Raw genomic sequence first — 23,802 nt, forward strand, 5'->3', positions numbered from 1 at the left:
AGTAAGAACAGAAACAAAATCAGTTTATTGTGGGAAAATAGATACTAGAATAGAGAGAACAGGTGTGTGAATGTGAAATTTATTTTATATATATTTTTTAAATTGAAGTATAGTCAGTTTACATTGTTGTATCAATTTCTGGTGTACAGCACATGCTTCAGTCATACATGAACATACATATATTCATTTTCATATTCTTTTTCACCATGTTACTATGAGATACTGAATATAGTTCCCTGTGCTATACAGTATGAACATGTTTATTTTATATATAGAAGTTAGTATCTGCAAATTTCGAACTCCCAATTTATCCCTTCCCACTCCCTTCCCCCACCTCATAACCATGTTTGTTTTCTATGTCTGTACGTCTGTTTCTGTTTTGTAACTAAGTTCATTTATCTTTTTTTTTTTTTTTTTTTTTTTTTTAGATTCCACATATGAGTGATGCCGTGTGGTATTTTTCTTTCTCTTTCTGGATTACTTCACTTCGAATGACAATCTCTAGGTCCATTCATGTTGCTGCAAATGGCATTATTTTGTTATTTTTCATGGCTGAGTAGTATTCCATTATATAAATATATGACAACTTCTTTATCCAGTCATCTGTCAGTGGACATTTAGGTTGTTTCCATGTCTTGGCAATTGTAAATAGTGCTGCTAGGAATACTGGGTGCATGTATCTTTTTGAATTAAGGTTCCCTCTGGATATATGCCCAGGAGTGGGATTACTGGGTCATATGATAAGTCTGTTTTTAGTCTTCTGAAGAATCTCCGTACTGTTTTCTATAACGGCTGCACCAAATCACATTCCCACTAGCAGTGTAGCAGGGTTCCCTTTTCTCCACACCCTCTCCAGCCTTTATCATTTGTGGACTTTTGAATGATGGCCATTCTGACTGGAGTGAAGTGATACCTCACTGTAGTTTTGATTTGCATTTCTCTGATAATTAGTGATATTGAGCATTTTTTCATGTGCCTGTTGCCCAATTGTATGTCTTTTTTTTTTTTTTTTTCATTTGTATGTCTTCATTGGAGAATTGCTTGTTTATGTCTTTTGCCCATGTTTGGATTGGGTTGTTTGCTTTTTTCTTATTAAGTTGTACGAGCTGTTGATATATTCTGGAGATTAAGCCCTTGCCAGTCTCATCTTTTGCAAATATTTTCTCCCATTCCATAGGTTGCCATTTTGTTTTGCTTATGGGTTTCCTTTGCTGTGCAAAAGCTTGTAAGTTTGATTAGGTCCCATTTGTTTACTTTTGCTTTTATTTCTATTGCCTGGGTAGACTGCCCTAGGAGAACAAGAAATATGGAATGCTTCACGAATTTGCATGTCATCCTTGCTCAGGGGCCATGCTTGTCTCTGTATCGTTCCAATTTTAGTATCTATGTTGCCAAAGTGAGCATAAGAAAGTTATTTAAATGAAAAAGAAGGGCATAATAACACTTAGAACTGTGAGCATGGGCCTGAAAAGTGTTCAACAGTGACTCCTGGTAGTTTCTTATTCTACTCTTATGCCAAATCCTCTTCATTTCTGTTTAGAATGACTCCATACCAAAATTAAACCTCCAGAGTTATAGCAATTTGTTAAAGATGGATGGCATATTTTTCTTTATGAAATAAAAATGGTTATTTACTTATATTTTGGAGTATTCCAGAACTGATCTATCTTATAATTTAGTACCATTTAAGATAATATTCCCTATGTGTCATCAGTGACTTTTCTGGAAGTAGTTTTTCAAGTATTTACAGTGTTACTCATTTTAAACCAGCCTTCTTTATAAAAAATTTTTAGAATACCCATGGGAGTGGTGGGTTGGTAAATTTTTTAAAATTGATTCTTTGGAGAGAAAAAATAGCCTCAATTTGCAGCATTTGCCAATTTTAGTGGTAATTACTTCCATCATGGCTGATTTGAAATTATCAACGTGAAGTTACTGAAAGTGGAGTTGGGAGAAGATGCTCAGTAGTGGTTTATCTTTATGTAATATTTCCACCATGTAGATGTGCCTGTCCTCAAAGGCATACATAGTAATACAATGTAGTAAAATAGTTAGGAAGCAATGAGTTTTGACTATTACCTTTTTAGTATAATTCAACTAATTATAATTTTATATAATTTTTTACTGATGGATACATTTAACAGCTGGCGCACCCATTTCCTGAAACTTTAGCAGTTGGCGCTCATGAGCTGGCACAGGTGGGCTCCAGCACACCCCCATCCCTGGGAAAACTCAGCTTTTCCTCTGTTAAATCTGATTCCGCCGTCTTTCATCTGTCTTTAAGATTCACTGTAGCTATGCAGGTTATTTTGCTATGAGTATTTAGGGGATACTTAGAGGATATAAATATTATCTTGTTTTCTGCTTCTTTTATCGGTTTGTTCTGTCTGTATTATTAAATCATCTATTATATTATTCTGCAGTCATTTGATATCTTACCTTCCTCTTACTTGCCTAGCAAGATAACTGTAAACGTATCAGAATGATTATCTTTGCCATGTCTGAACAACAGAACCAAAAGAAACAAGCCCTAAGTACACTGGAGTATTGGTGAGATATTTTTGTTGCTAGATCTTCACCTACCTAAAACTGCCTAGATTGATCTGTTTTATTGGTAAGAACAGGATTTTCATTTTAAAAGCTTTTTAATGTAATTAGTTTGATAACAGCTGAAGTCTCCCGTGAGAGGTCTCAATCTGTTACCAAGCAATTAACTATTTGTATTCAGCTTGCCACTGAATATTTTATCGTTTATTAGTTTACCCTTTAATAAAATTGTTTTGCACTTTCTAAAACATGTTTATATTTTCAAAATAATTCGGCCATGGCAATATTAGATCTAGAATATCTGCTATTTCTAAAAGATAAATTTGAACTTTGCCTGTTAGAAAATCATATATTTTGCTCAGTTGGTCTTTTGTATTTAAGCTGTTTCTCACCTAAGGAAAGCTTCAGGAAGAAAAGGAAAATTCTTTTGAAACATTGTCTCCTACTATTGTAGAATGGATAGCTAAAAAGACACCCCAGTGAATGAATTATTATATGATGCTATTAAAAGTGTGTTCAGGGTTCTCTTGACCTTCATGACAGAAAATAACCAGTAGACTTAAAAGCACAAAAAAGTGAAATATTTGTTCACTATTTATGTGTTTGGGATTCTTATTTTATTAAAATCCTACTTTAAGTCTATTAAAATCACTTTCTACAAACATTAAGCACCTATATTTTGTAAGAGTCTCTTAGCGGTATAACTTGCTTGATAACATGAGGACAAAGGATGTCAAATCTCTCAATATTCCACACAAATTTCTGACTTTAAGCCCATCCCGATCAGCGTGTGCAGGAAGTCCACAGTCATTCTTTGAGGCTTTCCCAGTCCCTTCCTTAGTTGTCTCTCCAACAAGACGTCACTCTCTTTTACTGTGACTACTGCTTTGCTCGTTCCCTGAGAATGCCCTCTCCTTCTGGAGTGAGTCCCATTTGCTTGTCATACTGGTTTGGCCAGCGTGATGCCTGTTGTCTCTGACCCAGCAGGAGACCCACCGGCACCTGCTCTGCCTCCCGCCAGGCCAGCCGGGGTGGCGGGGTGGGGGGGCCTCGCCCACCTCCGAGTTCAGGCGTCTTCACTCCCTTACAGATCCCGCTGCCCCCAGGGCGCTGCGCGCACCGGACAGTGCCGGGCCGATCCGCCTTCCAAGTTTCAGGAGCTCTTCTCCCCGTGAAAGTTACCTCGCTCTTTTCTTCACCCCTTTTATTTTCGCTCAGATTTTCTTTTCCACCCTTTTCTCTTTATACACAAATGCAGCCTGATGGCTTCAGTAAGCACGGATGGTTCTGATCTAGGACACATTTCTTTTAAGCAGGAAAAGTAAACCATATCCAGGCTTTTATATCCTGCTGTATTTAAAGTCTTAGTAACTCCTCTTATACAAGTTTTCTCTGAGTGGGAAGAGAGAGAATGAATAATTACAGTACGCCGCTTTACAGAGTAAGATAAAATGAATGCACAAAATAAGAAACTACCTTTCTGTGGACTAGAATAAGTACAGATTTATGTACGAGTCTGTATATCAGTGCATGTACTCAAGTACATATATGAGTAGACAACAAAGGATGCTGTGAGAATTAAGTGAAATAAATATGTAAAAGTGGAAGACACATCATAGCCCTTCAATAAAAATTAATTAGATAATTTTCTAGAAGAAATAATGGTTTTTATGGACAAGGTGGGTGTTGAGCAGCATGTTTTATTCTACTAATACTCTCTGGCACTGTCTTTAGTTTCATAATTTCATAGATAGTTGGGAAATTTTTTATTATTACAATCATTCCTCTTGTGATGAGTATTTGACTTTAACTCTATTTATAAATTTATTTTCTTCTTAGAAACTTTCTCCAATGGAAACAGTTTACGATCAATTTGAAGAATGCTAATTGATAATTAAGTCTGTAAAGTGAGTCTTTTGTTAAGCCTGGGCATCTTGTAATTAATGACTGCTATGGCACCACCTGCTCTGTTCTGCCTTGAATCTTATCACATCGATGTTGCTTTGAAATCTGAGAATGCTTTCCACTTCCTGACAACTAATACGCTACTTGTTCTAGTCAGACATCATATTACTGACGAGCTGAATACCATTTCCCGTTTCTTTTTCCTGTATCTCTAAGTGAACCACATTTGTCTTAGTAGGATTACGATGTTATATTAAACATACTTAAATAAATCAGATTTTTTTTTGCAGAAGGAAGGAGATCATAGAAAAGATGAATCATAGTATATTAAATGCTCTCCAGATGTAAAATTTTGATAATATTTTAAAAATAACTAGGTGTACCTATGGAGAGAGAGTTATGAAAACTCTTGGAGAGGAAGTTTTTAAAAATTCCCATTTCTTTCTGATCTTCCTTTTATACTATAAGGGTTTTTCTCTCTATTCCATTGTATAGGATTTGCTTTTTGTGCTTTGTATTGTTTCCTTGGATCCAGTCTTCTTTATAACAAAAGTAACTTTTTAGGAATAAACTGAGATATAATTCTTACATTATTACTACTTGGTCACGTGCATTGTTCCTCTGTTCCACTATAAACCACCTGGTGGTTGAGTTCATGCCCTTTTAACTTTATATTCACTGTAGTGTCTGTAGGGTAAATGTTAATTGAATTGAATTTGGTTGTTGAATTAAACTGATCCCATTAATTTACTTCACTCTGTCACTTAATACCCATTACATGGTCTTACCCTTTATGTGTTTATCTTTCAAAAGATAATCTTTTTTCCATGAGTTGAAAGTTCCTGGGAGTATCTCACCATATTCGCAACTAGAAATCACAAGGGTAGGGCCAGTTTATTCTGATACTGGATTAGATTCAAGTTGCTGGACCACAAAAACAGTTTTCTAGTGTCAGTCTTTTCAGAAGAGATATTCTAATGCAACAATATGGTTAGTACTAAGAAAATAGTAATAACTTCGTCTACCTAAATAAAATGCCAAGGCCAAAGTGTGTTCCTGATGGCTGAGTTTTTCATTTGTCATGTGGATCAGACTCCTCCCACAAATGGGATCACTTTATTCTCTCCCGTGCTGAATCTATATGTTAAGCCAAATTACATGTAGAAGACCCTTTGCCAGTATACCATGAAAATCTCTTTCTCATGACCCAAAGATACTCATGTAGAGAGTGAATTTTTGGAAGACATGTTGAGCAAAGAAATAAAAGTAAAACATTTCAAAACATGTTGAAGATAAGTGGTAGGCCATTGTGTCTAGCTTCTAGAACATGGTGGGCGTATACTACGAGATAAGGCTGGAAAGGCAGGTCAGTAACAAAATGTAGAAGGTTTTGAATGCCAGGCTAAGAAGTTTACATTTTATATTTTATGTAGTGGGGAATCTGTGGATTTTGAGCTAAGAAGGAGTGGGGTGTTGATGTGCTGTTTTATAAAAATGACTCTAACAGCAGCAGACTGTGGAGTGAGAGTAGAAAGGAAAGAAATTCCAGAAATGATGCGGAAATAAAGTTCAGATTTGCCTGTAATCATAGCTAGCTAGTAAATAGTAGAGCCAGGGTTCAAATGGTCTATCTGACCCTAAAACCAATACACCATCCACCCCCCACAACATAAAGATAGTCATCCCTCAGTATTCATAGGGGGTTGGTTCCAGGACACTGCTCCCAACCCCAGGACACCACAATCCCCAGATACTCCTTGTAAGAATGGCGTAGTATTTGCATCTTACCTATGTACTTCCTCCCTATATTTCAGTAATCTCTAGATTACTTATAATACCTAATACAGTGTGAATACTGTGTAAATACAGTGTAAATGCTGTGTAAGCAGTTGCTAGCATGCAGCAAATTAAAATTTTGCTTTTTGGCACTTTCTGGAATTTTTTTCCTGATTATTTTCAATCCGGACGGAGATGGTTGAATCTGCAGATGCAGAACCGATGGATATGGAGGGCCATCTGTATATTTTATTAAAATTATGTAAACATCTGTTTATTAGGAGACAGAACCATGTATTTTCATTTTTATGTCCCAGGGTCTTAGCACAGTGCCTAAATACAGTGGGCACCCCATTAGTTCGATCAGTGAACATTTATTGGCCACCTGCTAGGCATTGTGCTAGGGTGTGCATATGATTCAGCTCTAGTGATATTGTCAGTTGTTTCTAAGTAACTCACCAATGTACACATACACACCAGTTTATGAGAGTTCCTGTTGTTCCACATCCCTGCTCACATTTGGTATTTATGTCTTTTTTTTTTTTTTAATCGTTTTAGCTCTTCTAGTGGATATACCAATGTGGGTTTTTTAATAATTTTTTTCAATCATTGAGGAGAAAGTCACGTAACATAAAACTAACCTTTCAAAAGTCAACGATTCAGTAGCATTTAGTACATTCAGTATTTTACAGCCACCACCTTGGTCTAGCACCGAAACATTTCATTACCCCAAAAGGAAACCCCTGTGCCTATTACCCAGTTGCTCCCCATTATCCAATCCTGTCCCCACCAGCCTATAGCAACCACTAATCTTCATTTTGTCTCCATGGATTTACCTATTTTGGATATTTCTTATAAATGGAATCGTACAGTATGTGACCTTTTGTTTCTGGCTTCTTTCACTTAGCATGTTTTGATATTCATCCACATTGTAGCAGGTATCAGTCCTTTTTATGGCTGAATAACATTCCATTTTATATATATACCACAATTTGTTTATCCATTTTCAATTGATGGACTTTCGGACTATTCTGCCTCTTGGATGCTAATGAACATGTGTCTATGTATATTTGTTTGAGTACCTTTATCTGTTCCAAAGTGGAATTGCTGGGATATATGGTAATTTTATGTTGAGCCTTTTGAGGAACCTCTAATCTGTTTTTCCATAACAGCTGAACCGTTCTACATTCTCACCAGCAGTATACAAGGATTTCATTTTCACATCTTCTTATCCACACTTGTTATTTTCTGTTGTTGATGTTAAGCCATCCTCGGGTGTGTAGTGGTATCTCACTGTGGGTTTGACTTGCATTCCCCTAATGACTGGTAACATAGAGCATCTCGTCATGTGCTTGTTAGCCGTGTGTGTTTTCTTTAGGGAAATGCCCTTTTTTAAAAATTGAGTTGTCTGTTACCAAGTGCATTACATGTTCTGCATACTGAATATGTGATTTGCTTATAAGATATATGATTGTGATTTACAAATGTTTTGTCCCATTCTGTGGTTTTCTTTTCACTTTCCTAAAGATGTCCTTTTATGGACAAACATCTAAAATTTTGATGAAGTCCAATTTACCAGCTTTTTCATTTGTGGTTTTTGGTACTATAGCTGTGACTCTATTGTCAGATTAAAGGTAATGAATTTTACCCTTTTGCTTTCTTCCATGAATTTTATGGTTTTAGTTTTTATATTTAAATTATTGACTCATTTTGCATTAATTTTTGTATACTTTTCAAGTAGGAGTCTGGAGTCATTCTTTTGCACATTATATATAATCTCAGCACAATTTCATGAAAAGACTCTCCTTCTATTAAATGGTCTTGGCATCCTGTCAAAAATCGTTTGACCATGTATGTGAGGGCTCATTTCTGGGCTCTAGTCTATTCCGTTGGTCTGTATGTCTGTCTTTATGCCAGTACCACACTCTTTTGAATACTGTAGCTTTGTATTAAGCTTTGAAATCAGGAAATGTGAATACTCCAGCTTTCTTCTTTTTCAAGATTGTTTTGGCTGTTGGGTTCACTTGAGATCCCATATGAATTTCAGGATGGATTTTCCTATTTGCATACAATGTCACGGGGATTTTGATGGAGATTGTTTTGTATCTGTAGATTGCTTTGGGTAAAATTCACATCTTAACAATGTTAAGTCCTTCTATCCATGAACGTGGATGTCTTTTCATTTATTTATTTCTTCTCTAATTTCTTTCAACAGTGTTTTGTACTTTTTATTGTACAAGTCTTCCACCTCTTTGGTTAAATTAATTCCTAAGTGCTTTTATTTTTGATGCTATTATAAATGGAATTGTTTCATAATTTCCTTTTCAGATTGTTCATCATTAGTGTATACAGATGCAGCTGAGTTTGTGTGTTGGTATTATATCCTATAACATTGCTGATTTCAGTTATTAATTGTAATGGGTTTTGTGTGTGACCTTTTTAGTTGTCTGTATATAAGATGGTGTCATCTGTGAACAGAGGTAATTATACATCTTCCTTTACAATTTGGATGTCCTTCATTTCCTTTTCTTATGTAATGTCACTGGCTAGAACTTCCAGTATTAGATTGGAAAAGTGGCAAAAGTGAGCATCCTTGTTTTGTTCCTAATCTCAGAGGGAAGGTTTTTAGACTTTTACCACAGAATGTGAAGCTGTGGGGGGTTTTTTTTCCATTTATGACCTTTATTATGTTGAAGTTATTTCCTTCTGTTCCTTGTTTAAATGTTTTTTTTTTATCATGAAATAACGTTGAATTTGTCCAGTGCTTTTTCTGCATCAGTTGAGAAAATCATGAGGGTGTTTTTTTTCCCCTTTATTTTATTAATGTGGTGTATTACACTGAGTGATTTTCTTATGTTGAACAACCCTTGCACTCCTGGCATAAATCCCACTTTACCATGGTGTGTAATTGTTTTCATGTACTTTTGGAGTTTGTTGCTGGTATTCCGTTGAAGATTTCTCCATCAGTATTCAAAAGCTGTGTTCTGTAGTTTTCTTTTTCTGGGGTGGCTTCGGGATAAGGGTACTACTAGTCTCACAGAATGTGTTAGGAAGTGTTACCTCTTTTTCATTTTTTTGGAAGAAAAATTTTGGAAGAGTTTTAGAAGGACTGGTGATAATTCTTCTCTAAATGTTTAGTAGAATTCACCAGTAAAGTCACCTGGTCCTGGTCTTTTGAAGTTGGTTGTGTTTTTTTTTTGTTTGTTTGTTTTAACTGATTCAGTCTCTTTATTGTTATGGGTCTGTTCAGATTTTCCATTCCTTCTTCAGTCAGTTTTGGAAACTTACTTATTTCTGTGAATTCTTCCCATTTTCATCTAGTTTATTTTATTTGTTGGCATACAGTTATTTTTGGTAATCTCTATATTTTGGTAATCTCCCAAAAACTTTTTATTTCTGAAAGCTTGGTAATAGCTTCACTTTCATTTCATGTCTCATTTTAGTTATTTGCATCTCTTCTCTCCCCACCGCCCCCACCTCCTCACCTTCCCACTCATCTCTCTCTGTCAGTCTAGCTAAGTTTTCCAATTTTGTTGATCTTCTAAAGAACGAACTTTCTATTTCACTGAGTCTATTATTTTCCTATTTTTTTAACTAAAAAAAATTACAGGGGGTGATTAGGTATGTTTGTTTGTTTGAATGGAGGTACTGGGGATTGAGCCTAGGACCTGGTGCATGCAAAGCATGCACTGTATCACTGAGCTATGGTTTGTTTTCATTTTCATTTGCCTGTAAGTATTTTTTAATTTCCCTAATTTTTTTTTGAACCTATTTGTTGTTTAAGACTGTGTTATTTAATGTTCATGTACATGTGGATTTTCTACTTTTTATTCTGTTACTGATTCCTAGTTTCATTCTTTGTGGTTAGGGAAGATACTTTATGTGGCTTCAGTATTTTTACATTTTTTGACACTTATTTTACGGCCTTACATACGGTTTATCCTGGAGAATGTTCTTTGTGCACTTGAGGAGAATGTGTGTTGTGCTGTTGTTGGATGGAGTGTTCACTATGAATATGTTAGGTCTAGTTGGTTTACAGTATTGTTCAAGTTCTGTATGTCCTTATCTATCTTATATCTGTATGGTCTGTCCATATTGAAAACGGGGTATTGAAGTTTCCAACTGTTACTGTAGAACTGTTTCCTCAGTGCTTTCAACGTTTCACGTATTTTGAGCTCTGTTGTTTGGGGGTATATGTTTTTGTAAGTGTTCTGCCTCCTGGATGAACTGATCCTTTTATAAATGTATAATGTCCTTCTTTGTCTCTTCAAACAGTTTTTGACCTAAACTCTATTTTGTGCAATATTTGTACAGCCACTCAGCTGTCTTTTGGATACTATTTGCATAAAGTATCTGTTTTGTATCCTTTCAGTTCCAGCCTATTTGTGTCTTATGACAAAGACAGGTGCCTTATATCAGGTTTTCAGATAGTCCCAGGCAGGTTAGAGTAGATAAACACAATAATTTGCAAATAAGCTTTGCTCTGCTTCTTCCAGAGCAAGGGACCAGGGTCCCAGACTGAGAAAGCAGACTTCCATCTTCAAGATTGCCACCAGACCGAGCAGGGAGTGAGGCAAGGGCATGTAAAAATGCTACAGAGCTTTCCTACCACTTTTAAGATGTCTTTTTCTTGGTTCAATATTTGCTTGGTTTCTATAAACCTTTATTTTCTGGAGTTATGAAAAAGTTGGTTCACACAGTTTCTACTTGATTTTTCAATGTTTCTGTGAAAGGACAGGCACTTGGGATTGACTGTGCTACCATTTTGGCTCACATCACACCCCTGAATGGAAATTATGAACATACATTTTAAGCTAAGAAGAGCAAAGGAAGGAGTACAAATTGAAGTTCGAAAGGGGAATGATTAAAGGACCAAGACCTTAAAGGAAACAACAGGAGATGGGGTCAAACCATGGGACAGGAGGCATTACTTTTGGAAGAGAACTGAAGAAAGAAGGAAAGGATAAGAGATAATTCAGAGGAAATTTTAGGTGAATAGGTGGAAAGAAGAGCCGTCAGCTTTACTCAGTTTTGTTTTTTTTTTTTTTTTTTTTTAATTCACTGAACAGTTACTGAATTCTGACTGTAATACCTTTATGGCTACCTTGCTAGTCCTACTCTGGAATGGAAGTCCAGAGTCTGGAAGTGACAATACTTACAATGGGAAAGCAAAATAATACACGTACACAAAGAGACTAGGAAAGAGGAGTGACACTTGAGCTGAACATTAAGGATGTGGAGCTATCCAAACAGCTAGAAGAGAGGGGACCTAAGAGTAGTACATAATTATTTCTTGTCATCATATTATGCCAAAGAATGGTATCTCTTAGGAGTCTTCTGCCTGTTTGTCTTTGACACCTTCAGCACTTTCTTTGTTACTCACTCTGCTAGGTAAACTAGAACTCAAGATAGAGAGTTACAAATCGGTCATGATCCAGTTGTCTGTCATCTTTAATATGGAAATAACTGTTTTTTAATAAAAATGGGGGTGATAGTTTCATCATTTAATTGTTATAAAGTGGTGATGATAGTACGAATGCTGTGAAGATTAAATCAGTTAGTGTATGTGAAACACTTCGGAAGCTGACACGTAATAAGCATCTAACCCTAACCGCTCCAGACGGGTTAGGAGACTTCTAAGTGGTGCACAGACGTTCAGCTCGACAGTGACAGCACTTGGACATAAGTCATTATTCAACAGATCTTTTGCTTAAGAATTAGGATTTTCTTTTTTTCCTTTCCATTTCTACTAATGTTTGGGTATTTTGAGATAGATAGAAGGTCTGGGAGAGTATTTGTAGAACTGCTGTTATTTATTCCTGTTAGGATTCAGGAAATAATAGAGAATGCTTGTGGTTTATTATTCTGAAATGTTGACATCGGTTCTTATTTTATAATATTTAACATCCTTTTAATCTGTAATTATAGCTCTTTGTCATCCTTAACGTTAATTTATTGTGGGTCTGGATTTGTCCATTTTGTCATTTTTGGCAAAGAACCATCTGTTATCAAGCCATTTTTTGTTGTTTTAAATTTTTCATTAATTTATCCTTTGTCTTTATTCATTCCTTTTTTAAAACCATCTTCAGCTTTTCTCGGTTGAATTTTTATCTCATTATTCTAATTAATGCATTGGAAACTATATGAATTTCCCTCTGAGTACTGTTTCAGCTGTACCCATAAATAAGAGTTTCTTTTGATGTTTATCTTTAAATAGTCTTTAATTCTGCATTTTCATTTTCTCTGAGGTTTTTTTTGGAGAATTTGATAAAATTTCCCTATGGTTAGTATTTTTGTTGTTTGGGCTCTCCTTTACTTATGAGTATCTGTTTTCATTGCTGCATACGCAGGGTGTGCCTTAGATGGTTTCTGTGTCTTAGAATATATGTTTTTTCTTTGTTACCTAATACTTGATCAACTTTTGGTAAATGTTCCATACTTATTTTTTAAAGTATTTTATTATTTTATAACTGAGTGTATGGCTCCCTTTAATCTTGTAAAACCGCAGTCATCAATTGTTTTTCCTCATCTCCTCAGCTCTAAATGTTAGAGGACCCCAGAGCTTTATCTTTGGACTCCTGTCTTCTGTCTGCATTCACTTCCACGCTGATGACTCCTAAATTTATATCTTTCTGGGGACTTCTTTCCTGAACTTCAGACTTACTTATCTGACTGCTTATTTATTTCCACTTTGTGTCTAATTGTCTTGTCCAATTTAATATGCATCTTTTCCTCTACTTTCTTCCCTGCTTTTTAACTGTTTTCTCATTCCAGGTTTTCCTTTCTAATAGTTTGCAACTTATACAGTTTCTATTCTTTTAGTGGTTACTATAGAAATTGCAATATTCATTATTAGCTTAACTCTTTTCTGAAAAATACAAAGACCTTGGAACACTTTTATTGTTCTTTTCATTTCTCCTTGATCATTATTACTCTATTTGAATTCTGCCTTATGTTTCTAACACTTAACAACACCATTATTATATTTAATGTTCTTTTGCTCTTCCTGTCTTTTTGTTTCTCAGAATTTTATTGGAAATGATTTTATTCTTTTCCAAGGTTCATCCTTTTGACTTTGCTTTCATTAGGGACCATCTGTGGGAAAACTCTTAAGTTTTTATTTGTGTGAAAATGTCTTTACTTTCTTAAAAGATATTTGTTGGGGAATTCTAGGTTGAAATTTATCTTCTCCTATCATTTCAGTGTCTTCTAACTTTCCTCTTTACTCAACTGTCCGTCTAGTTGTTGCTGCTTTAAAGGTAATCTGTCTTTTTTTTTTTTTTTTAACCTCTGGCTTTTTAAAACTTCTTGTTTGCTGTTCTGCATTTTCTCCATTACATGTTTAGATATGAATATATTTATCCTTCTTGGGATTTGTTGGGCTTATTGAATAGAGGATTGGTCATTTTTCCAGTCGTAGGAAAACTTCAGTTGTCATCTCTTTGTGTAATCACTATATCCCATCTCTGCCTCATTCTGAGGCTCTGATTAGGGATTTGTTAGATCATCTCACGTGATATCCCCTACCTCATAGCCTCTCTTTCATATTTTTCATACCTTCATCTCCTTGGGCTTCATTCTGGATGACTTTTTATTTCCTATCTTCCATTTTACTAATTCTCTTTATAGCTATGTTTAATCTGCTATTTGACCTGTCCACTGAGTTTTATGTTTCAGTTTTAAGATGTTTAAATACACTCTATTTGGTGCCTTTTCAAATCTTTCTGGTAAATATTTATAGCTTCCCAATTCCTGTGGGTATTTTCAGATTGATCTTTAATTTCTTTAAACATCCTAAACATAGTTATTTTATAATCTTTGTATGACAGTTCTAACTATAAAATTTTTGTCTGTCTCCTATTTGTTTTTCTTTTTTTTTTTCCTGTGAGCTCTCACTCATGTACCTATTATCCAGGTAATATAAATTTGGGCTATAAATTCTGGTGAGGGCCAGCTCATGGTTATAAATTCTCAGAAACTTTTTATCACCCTGAGGTGCTCAGCACTTAGAAAACAACTTTCCTTGTGGTCCCATATGGGTGAGAGTTACTTAGTAGATTTTCTTCTTAGTCACCTTAAACTTGAGGTTATGCTTAATAGGAATCTCAGTTCACTGTGGGGAGAGGAAGATTCTATTAGAATTCTCACCTCATGTGGACTCTGGAGTTCTTCTGTTCCTTGAAGTTGCAGGCCCTGTGAGACCAAGTATTTGCCTTCACTTAGATTTTAGATTGAAAAATTCTTATTATCTTGTGAATTCTTCAAAGCTTTTATATATGCATATATAATTATTATAAATTTCTCATTACTGAATTTGGTTCAACTATGGATACTAACTATACTTAAGTGCAACTTAACTTAGATCTGGTTAAGAAATCTGAAGATCAAAGAGTTCTTTTTCAGTTTTTAAAATTCTTGACATGTTAATATTTTATCATTGATGCATTTAGAGCATGAAATTACATGTTTTATTTCTTTGACATTTTAAGTAAGTTTGTTTTTCTCAATTCAAAGCCATTTCCCCCAAATTGTAAGAATATGATAGCTTATATATATAATTTATAAAAGTTTTTTCTATTCAGATAAGTAAAATTTAATACAGACTTTTTAAATGTGCTTCTATCTTTGGGTATATTATAAACAATATACCTATCCAGACTGTAGTGTATTTGATCTGCATTCCTGACTGTCTTACAACCAAATGACCAGTAATCATTGTTTTCTGCATTAAAACAATTGCTTTAGAGCATTTAACAATCAAAAATAATGGAGTTAATATTAATATGCTTACAAGTGCCACTAAATTGTACAGCCCAGTATAAAAAATAACATTTTTATTTTTATGTAATTTATGTAGACTTTAGCAGGAATGTCAGTGTAACACTTATTGACCACTTAATAGTGACTTTTTCCCAAAATTTGCTTGATGGAGGGTCAGGTTCTTCACTGGCAAATGAGGTTAACAGATTTGTAGTTTATCATCTTGTGATTACTGCAGCTTGAAGGGACAAAGAGAAGCATCAAAAATAGAATATATCATCTAGAAAAGCCTTTAAATTTATATTTACATAATTACCAAAACCAAGGTAACCTCTTCTCCATACAGAAGTTGAAAAATCTATTCTTTCAAACAGCCATTTTTCCTTTAAGTGATAACATCTTTAAAAGCTCTTCCAAATGTATTAGAAAATTAAGTATAACAAACAGATTTGAAAACCAACTTACAGGAAATGACTCAGAATGATTGATAGGATCAAAAACTGCAAAGCTGAGTAATGTATTTATAAATCACAGTGTCGTTACTTTCTTGTTATGTCACTGTCTGAAACTTTTTATATTGCTATTCTGTGTACTCCTAAGAATTGTATCGTATCTCCTGCACAATCCAGACCTGCACAGATGAAACTGTCTAGCGGTAGTAAGATTGTAAAATAGCTTCTGAATTTTGAAGTCACTAGCAAAAAACTCAGTAAGTAAATGTACTGACTAAAACTGGAATTTTGATTGGAAGACAGCACATTTATATCTCCTTTCATTTGAACAAAAAATTAAGCTCTTCACCAGAAAAGGTCAGAGAGCTTGGACTTCACTGAGCTTACATAGGCTAAGTACATGTTTTGAGATCATCTTACAGATAAATATATATGTGTGAGAGAGAAAAAAAAAGCTTATTCCTACAATGGTACATATTACTTCTAGGTTATGAAATATTTTTTCTCAATTCCAAGAACTTTGTACCTGTCATTCTATTTTGCTTAACATTTGCACAACATTCTAGCTTCTTTAGTGAATCTTTTCACCCACAGGCACATTTTTCACTGCTTTTTATTCACTCATTCATTCAACTCATATCTAATCTATTAACTACTATGTGCAAGACAGTCAACTAAGCCCTTGGGATATATTTGAGAACATAACAGTCCTTGTTCTCATGGGACTTTGACCAGAGACAGGTTTTCCTCAGCATTCCCAATTACCGAGTTTACATATGTCCCTCATCAGAAAATTATTTGAGTGTTTTTGGTAACTGGACTACTGACCTTATTAGAGACCATCCTAAATTACAGGACGACAGTGATGGAATTTGCTCACAAATTGTACTCCTTAGTCCTCTGCTCACCTTCAGTGTTTACTCCTCCCAGTTTTTCTATGCCTACATTTTCAGCCATCAGCTCTATTCTGAGGACTTCCCAGTTTATATATACTTTAAAACTGCTTACCTTTCTTTTATAGCTACCTGCAGGACCTTACCATATCATAGCATACAGTGTATCTTCAATTCAGTATATCTAAAACTGAACTTAATCCTCTGTAACTTTCTCAGATCTGTATTTGCACATCATCTGCCATTACCGTAGACTCAGGATTTTGTAGCTACCTTTTGTGTGTTTTGTTTTTTACTTCCTGTTTTTATAAGCTCAGTTTATTCTGGCTTTGTTTTCTCTGTTTCTATCCCTACGTTTAAAGTTCCTTATTGCTAACCATCCTTGTCCAGGATCGCACTGTCTCATGACTGCTAGCAGTTTCTTAACTATTACCCCGTCACTTCATCCTGTTTGCTTGTCTCTGACTAGACCTTTAAAAATACCACTTCACTGGGGAGTCACTCTTTCCTTAAAGTATTTTCTTACTCATCTTACTATGATCTTTCCCTTGTCTGAATTCTTACAGCACTATTTCTGTACCACTTAATCTTTTACTTGGGTGTATAGTGCCTTGAATTATCTAGTATTTTGTTGGTTATAATTTTTTTCAATTAAAAAAAAACCTTGCTGACTGCCTGCTCTGTGGGCAACAGTGTGACTGGGTGATAGTGATAAATAAGACACACCCAGCTTTGTTCGTAATGTAAGCTAACATTTATTCAGTGGCTCCTGGGTGCCTGATGCTGTTCTGTGCACCTTATATATTACTCATTTAATTCTCACAGCAACCCCCTGTGGTCTGCCCTACTATTTTCCTCATTTTACACAGGAGAAAACTGAGGTACAGAGAGGAAAAGTAACTTTATTCAAATCACTTACCTAATAAATGACAAAACCAAGTTTCAAACCCACTTTACTAGCTTGAGAATCCACGCTGTTAGTCACTACCACTATGTCATCTCGTCGAAAAGATAAGACAGAGACCTAAATAAGCATATTTTGAGGTTTACTGTAACAGCTTTGTGAGAGGGTTAGAGAACTTTTCCAATTCAGATGCAAGATTACGTCCACCTAGGAAAAAAAAAACATAGGATTTGGAAGTAGGTGGAGAGAAACATTCCACAGGGGAACTTGCATGATATAAAGCACTCCTGAGACAAGACTGTTCAGAGCATGTTACCAGGCACAGTAAGTAATGTAGTTTAACTGGAACAAAGGATACCTGAAATGGTAAAGGGAAATAAATTTACAGAAGTGGGGTGCAGCCATGTCACAGATCTTGAATGTGAGATTAAGGTGTTTAAATCATATTTTGTAGGTAGTGGAGTGATACTGAGTCTGTATCATGGAATTGTTTAACTATAATGATGTAAAAGTTCAAAGGAAGGAGAAGGGCAATTAGAAAGTTACTGCAATGGGCTAAGTAAGAGATAATGAAGCCCTGAGTTAGGTAACTTGCAGGGAGGGTAGAAACCAGAGGAGAGACTGTATGAATCTTCTTGAATCGTCAAGATTTGTCAATTGATTGGCTACACAGCAAAGGTGGGAATGACTAGTAGGTGATTGGAAAAGAAAGATGTCATTTACAAAGATAGTGGGCACAGTTAGGAGGTGATAATTTGGGAGAAAAGGAAGATAGTCAGTTTGAGCCATGCCAAGTTTATGATGCCAGTGCAAGGAAACATTCAGCCGCAAAGTAGAATTTAAGAAATCAAAATTAGAGATATAAACTCTTAGAGACCTTGACATACATTTGATACCAAAATCCAGGAAAGCACGTAGAGGAAAAACATCTAAGGGAAATAGAAATCAGAGCCACCAAAGGAGTATTCCCAGAGTAAAGCAAGCCAGAAGATTGCAGTGGATTAAAATAGAAAGTAAGATAGTGGTATGTCTCAGAGAGGTAAAACAGATGTGGCACAACATGAGCATGTATGGAATCTGGGTTGTGAGAACATGAGTATTTGTGCTTATCTGTACTATTTTATTCTTTTCCCTTAAACTTCTATTTTTCTTTGCTTCTTTAATTGGATGTTCTACTTCAAATCAGTGAATTCTAGATTCCTTCATAGCACCCGGAAATCACAGATTAACTATGGTATCTATACATCTTGTAGAGACATGGATAAAGTGAATATTAAGTTATAGACGTAAGAGTAAATATAGATTAGTCCTGAACAAAGCTCTCTTGGGAGATTTCTAGCAACATGAAAGACTGAGCTGGTATGAATGAGCTCTGCCCTTCCAATGTAAGATTACGTATTAAGAGCAAAAACCCATAATCATAGCCTTGATTAAAAGAATAAAAGGGAAATCCAGTTTTGTTTTAATGCCAGTAACAGCTCAAAACCATAGTCATAAGCAGGAAGTGACACCACAGAATATAAGCCTTGGTGCCTGGGGTTTTAATGCTACTTGAAGCAAAAATTGTGCCTTTGGGTCCACAGGCAGCTGGAATTGAGCCTCCTGCATAAAGCCTAGTCTCGAAGGGCTACTGTTCTGTGAAAGGAAGAATGAGAAAAATTCAGTGGTCCAGAGCCATTAAAACCATTAGGGCCCTGACAGAAGCCAATGCAAAACTGTTCTCTACCAGAAAACTTAGGGCTTTGGGAGCTCCTGTTAAGGGATTTTTTTTTTTTAAAAAGTCAAAAACCTCAGTGAAGATGTGTTCATAATGTAAGTATAAACTTTGAGGGTAGTCAACAGATACAACAAAGAAGAAAATTGTCATTCTAAGAATAGGAGATAAGAAACCTAATCTGAAAGCCCATAAACTAATTACTTTTAGATAAACAATTAAAGAGATAAAAGAAGGAATAAAACCATAATGAAAGAACATGACAGGATAGAGAAAAAAGAACGAACTTCTGTAAATGATATATTCATTCAGTTTTTTTTTTTTTAATGGTGGGATTAAACTGCTGAAATGAGAATTAGTGAATTAGAAAATGATCTGGTCAAATCACCCAGAGTGCAGAACCAAGAGATAAGAAAGGAAGATACATGAATGGTTAGGAGACTGGGAAGATAGAATGAAGAAGTATAGCATATATCTATCTAATGACAGTTTTTAAAGGAGTGAAAGGGAGAGGCACTATTACAATAAAGTAATGGCTGAAATTTACTAGAATTGATGAAAAAGACAGATCCTCATATTCAAGAAGTACACGGTATCCTGAAAACAATAAAACAATCACATTTAAACAAACCATGGAGAAACTGTTAAATAGTAAGCCAGTATTTTGTAATAACTGTAAATGGGAAGTAACCTTTAAAAATTGTATAAATTTTAAAAAAAAATTTTAAAGTAAATTTTTAAAAAGAAATAACAGGAAAATAAGATAAAACAGAAAAGGACTGGCATTACAGTTGACCCTTGCACAACATGGGGATTAGGGGCACCGGCCCTTCACACAATTGAAAATCCTCATGTAACTTCACAGTTGGCCCACCCAATCCACAGTTCCACATCTGCAGATTCAACCACCTGCATTTCATGTAGTACATATTTATGGAAAAGAAATCTGCATGTAAATAGATCTGTGCAGTTCAAACCCATGTTGTTCAAGAGTCAACTTATAATTCCTTGAATGACCCATCAGTATGTTACCTACGAGAGACTCACTTTAGATGTAAGGACACACACAGACTGAAAGTGAAGGAATGAGAAGAGATACTCCATACAAATGAACACAAACGGAAAGCTGGGGTAGCTATATTTACATCAGACAAAGTCGACTTTAAAACAAAGACTATCATAAGAGACAGAGAAGGACATTTTGTAATGATAAATGGATCAATCCAACAAGAGGATATAATTTTATATTGTGTAGTGATCAATACATTTTTTTAAACTTGAATTTCAAAGCATGACTGATAAGCTGGTGGACTAATAGTGCATGTGCTCCAAAATTGAAAACAAACAAACAATTTGTACTGCTTTTTCAGAGGTCTTAAAGCCAGTGTCATGTTCTTAAATTTGTTTAATTAACCTCATGTTAGTCTTAAATATGATATAACTTTATCCGAAGTAGTGTAATAGTGATATATCTAACTTTGATTTTCTATACTTTGTTTTTCTTCATTTTTCTCAAAATAACAGTTTCAGGCAGTAAACAGTAATATAATTATTTATAAAGCTTTTCAGCATTAAAAAAACCAGTAGAAAACAAATAATGACTGCACAAAGATTTTCTAACATAAATTTACCAATGTTCATTTTCAGTCATTCTTTTTGAATAATATAGTAAATATTTATTACTACATAGATACATACACACATACATATATATCTTTTATATAATCTTAGTAAATAATAAAGTAAAAGTTGGGTCTTAATCATTTATAATTTCATCCATAATACTTTTTTTTCCTTTAAGAACTTTGAATTTTACTTGGGTTCTTCTATTGACTTTCTAGGTGACCTTAAGAAAATTATTACACCTCTTTTTGCCAGTTTCCTAACCTTATATAGTTGATGACAGTGTTATTGTTTCGGGAAGAATAGACAGGATATAGCTTTTGTAGAGCATTAGAAAGGTATAGCTAAAATAGACGACAGAGCCACAAATCCTGATTTAGATCCTTTTGCAGAGTATACAGTACTATTCCACAAACAGGGACAAAGTTTTAAATAGGTGGAATATTTATTTGTAATTTAAAATAATCTGAATGCAAAAGAAAAGTTGTGACAAACTACATCTTAAAGAAATTTGCATAACAGTACAATTTCCTTATCTGTATAATGAAAATTTTATGGCACATAATAGATAAATAGATCAATATAACATTAAGAGTCCTGAAATACACACACACAGTGTCAATTGATTTTGTTTTTAATTGATGTAGTCAGTTACAGTGTGTCAATTTCTGGTGTACAGCACAATGTCCCAGTCAAGCATGTATATACATATATTTGTTTTTATATTCTTTTCCATTGAAGATTATTATAAGATATTGAATATACTTTCCTGTGATATACAGAAGAAATTTGTTTTTTTAATCTATTTTTATATATAGTGGCTAACATTTGCAAATGTCAAACTCCCAAATTTATCCCTTCCTACCCCCTTTCCCCCAGTAACCGTAAGATTGTTTACTATGTCTGCGAGTCTGTTTCTGTTTTATAGATGCTTTCATTAGTATCCTCTTTTTTTTCTTTTTTTAGATTCCACATATGAGTGATACCATATATTTGTCTTTCTCTTTCTGGCTTACTTCACTTAGAATGACGATCTCTAGGTCCATCCATGTTGCTGCAAATAGCATTATTTTATTTGTTTTTATGGCTGAGTAGTGTATTCCATGTGACCACATCTTCTTTATCCAGTCATCTGTTGATGGACATTAGGTTGTTCCCATGTCTTAGCTATTGTAAACAGTGCTGCTAGGAACATTGGGGTGCACGTATCTTTTTGAATTAAGGTTCTCTCTGGTTATATGCCCAGGAGTGGGGTTGCTGGATCATATGATAAGTCTGTTTTTAGTCTTTTGAGGAATCTCCATACTGTTTTCCACAGTGGCTGCACCAAACTATATTCCCACCAGCAGTGTAGGAGGGTTCCCTTTTCTCCACACCCTCTCCAGCATTTATCATTTGTGGACTTTTGAATGTTGGCCATTCTGACTGGTGTGAGGTGATACCTCACTGTAGTTTTGATTTGCATTTCTCTGATAATTAGTGATATTGAGCATTTTTTCATGTGCCTATTGCCCATTTGTATGTCTTCATTGGAGAATTGCTTGTTTATGTCTTCTGCCCATTTTTGGATTGGGTTGTTTGTTTTTTTCTTATTAAGTTGTATGAGCTGCTGATATATTATGGAGATTAAGCCCTTGTCAGTCTCATCTTTTGCAAATATTTGCTCCCATTCTGTAGGTTGTCTTTTTGTTTTGCTTATGGGTTTCCTTTGCTGTGTAGAAGCTTGTAAGTTTGATTATGTCCCATTTGTTTATTTTTGTTTTTATTTCTATTGCTTGGGTTGACTGCCCTGGGAGAACATTGCTGAGATTTTGCATGTACCTCTCATTACTGCTTTCTGAATCCCCACAAAAGGGGAGAGTAAAGGAATAAAAAAAAGCAGAGATTAGTACTGTCGGTAAAGACTTGAGACCCCTGTCACACCCTCATGTTACTCCTTATCACTCACCTGTTGGGCCTGTGCAGTAAATTATCGTGAACCTAATTAGCTGTGGTTCTGGATGTGCTCATCTTGGGCCAGCTGCGTCCCTCCACCTGATTTCACTGGGACTTGGCAGGAGGCTGACTCTGCGGCATCCACTCTTGCAGGTTTTCGCTGTCTGCACTGTCCCAGCACTAGCTCTTGTGGTTCCCCTCCACCCATACCTTTGTAAATAAGCCCTCCTGGACAAACAAAATAAGCACTCAACCAAAAGGAAAAAAATAAATCTCTCCAATAGCTTTGTGTGTCATGCAGAGTAAATGAGCCCAAGTCCTCACAGTGGCCTCCAGGCCCTGAACACAATTTGAGCCCCTCACCCTCTGCCGCCTTTGTTGCTCTGTTCCAGCCGCCTGGTCATCTTGCCATCCCTCAGACATTCTAGACGGGCTCCCACCTCAAGGCCTTTGTGCTTTGCTGTTTGCTATGCCTGCAGTCATCTTTCACTATGTGCCAAAGCACCCCAACACTCAGTGACATAAAATATTTTGACAAGGAATGGATCAAACATCTTTGTGTCCATTTCTCAAAGGGTCCATTTATTTACTATTACTCCTCAAAAGAAGAAGGAATTTGAACTATATGCATTGTCTCGAGCAGTGTTTCTCAAACTATCTATAGTGAAGGACCAGGTTTTAAAAATTATTTCCGTCTGTTGCTGACCGAGTTGTAGTCCTATTGTGCCAAACAGAAATGCAGCTCGCACTTCATGTGACCCATGGTGCTAGTCTGACGACGCCCCAGCTGGCTCATATAAAGGAAGAGCTGACTGATCGCTCTTGGTCCTTGTGGCAGTTTTCAGTTGCTGTAAGTTTCTAACCCTTACTGCAGGTTTCTGAACTTCTCACAGGTGGGTACCAAACTTGTTTGCCATTTGATGCCAGACCACACGTGAGGATCCCTGGTCCAGAGGGGACCTCTCTTTTGGCAAGGTAGCTAAATCATAGATAAAGAGACCTTTTGGGGTGCAATGATTGCTGCTAAAGAATCACATTATAATAGCTTAGGTGAGAGTTTCTCTTCCTAAGAGCGAAAAGACATTTGAAGTGATTTGTTTTCAATTTTGTTGTTTTTTTTTTTAATATGTATCATTTATCCACATATACAGTCAAGATCAAATAACTGCTCAATTTTCAAGTGGGAAATGAAAATTGTATAGCTGAAAGGCAAATGCACATTCTCAGACACAAAGGTAGAATTAGAGGGTAGCAGGTTATTACATGACTAGATACACAGCTGCATTATTAGGT

The 23,802-nt window shown here is 35.4% G+C and overlaps 1 protein-coding gene and 1 non-coding gene across 2 annotated transcripts in view; one reads left to right on the top strand and one right to left on the bottom strand.

Annotated features, from left to right (window-relative positions):
- Positions 1-23,802, top strand: part of DNAJC1 (DnaJ heat shock protein family (Hsp40) member C1) — a 149,520-nt gene that overhangs the window by 98,624 nt on the left and 27,094 nt on the right. The gene's annotated exons all lie outside the window — the stretch shown is intronic.
- Positions 1,301-1,404, bottom strand: LOC123614796 (U6 spliceosomal RNA). The gene has a single exon (XR_006722275.1). It is a non-coding gene; the product is annotated as a U6 spliceosomal RNA (small nuclear RNA).

Source organism: Camelus bactrianus, chromosome 35 (genome assembly GCF_048773025.1).
Source record: "Camelus bactrianus isolate YW-2024 breed Bactrian camel chromosome 35, ASM4877302v1, whole genome shotgun sequence".
Classification (NCBI taxonomy): domain Eukaryota; kingdom Metazoa; phylum Chordata; class Mammalia; order Artiodactyla; family Camelidae; genus Camelus; species Camelus bactrianus.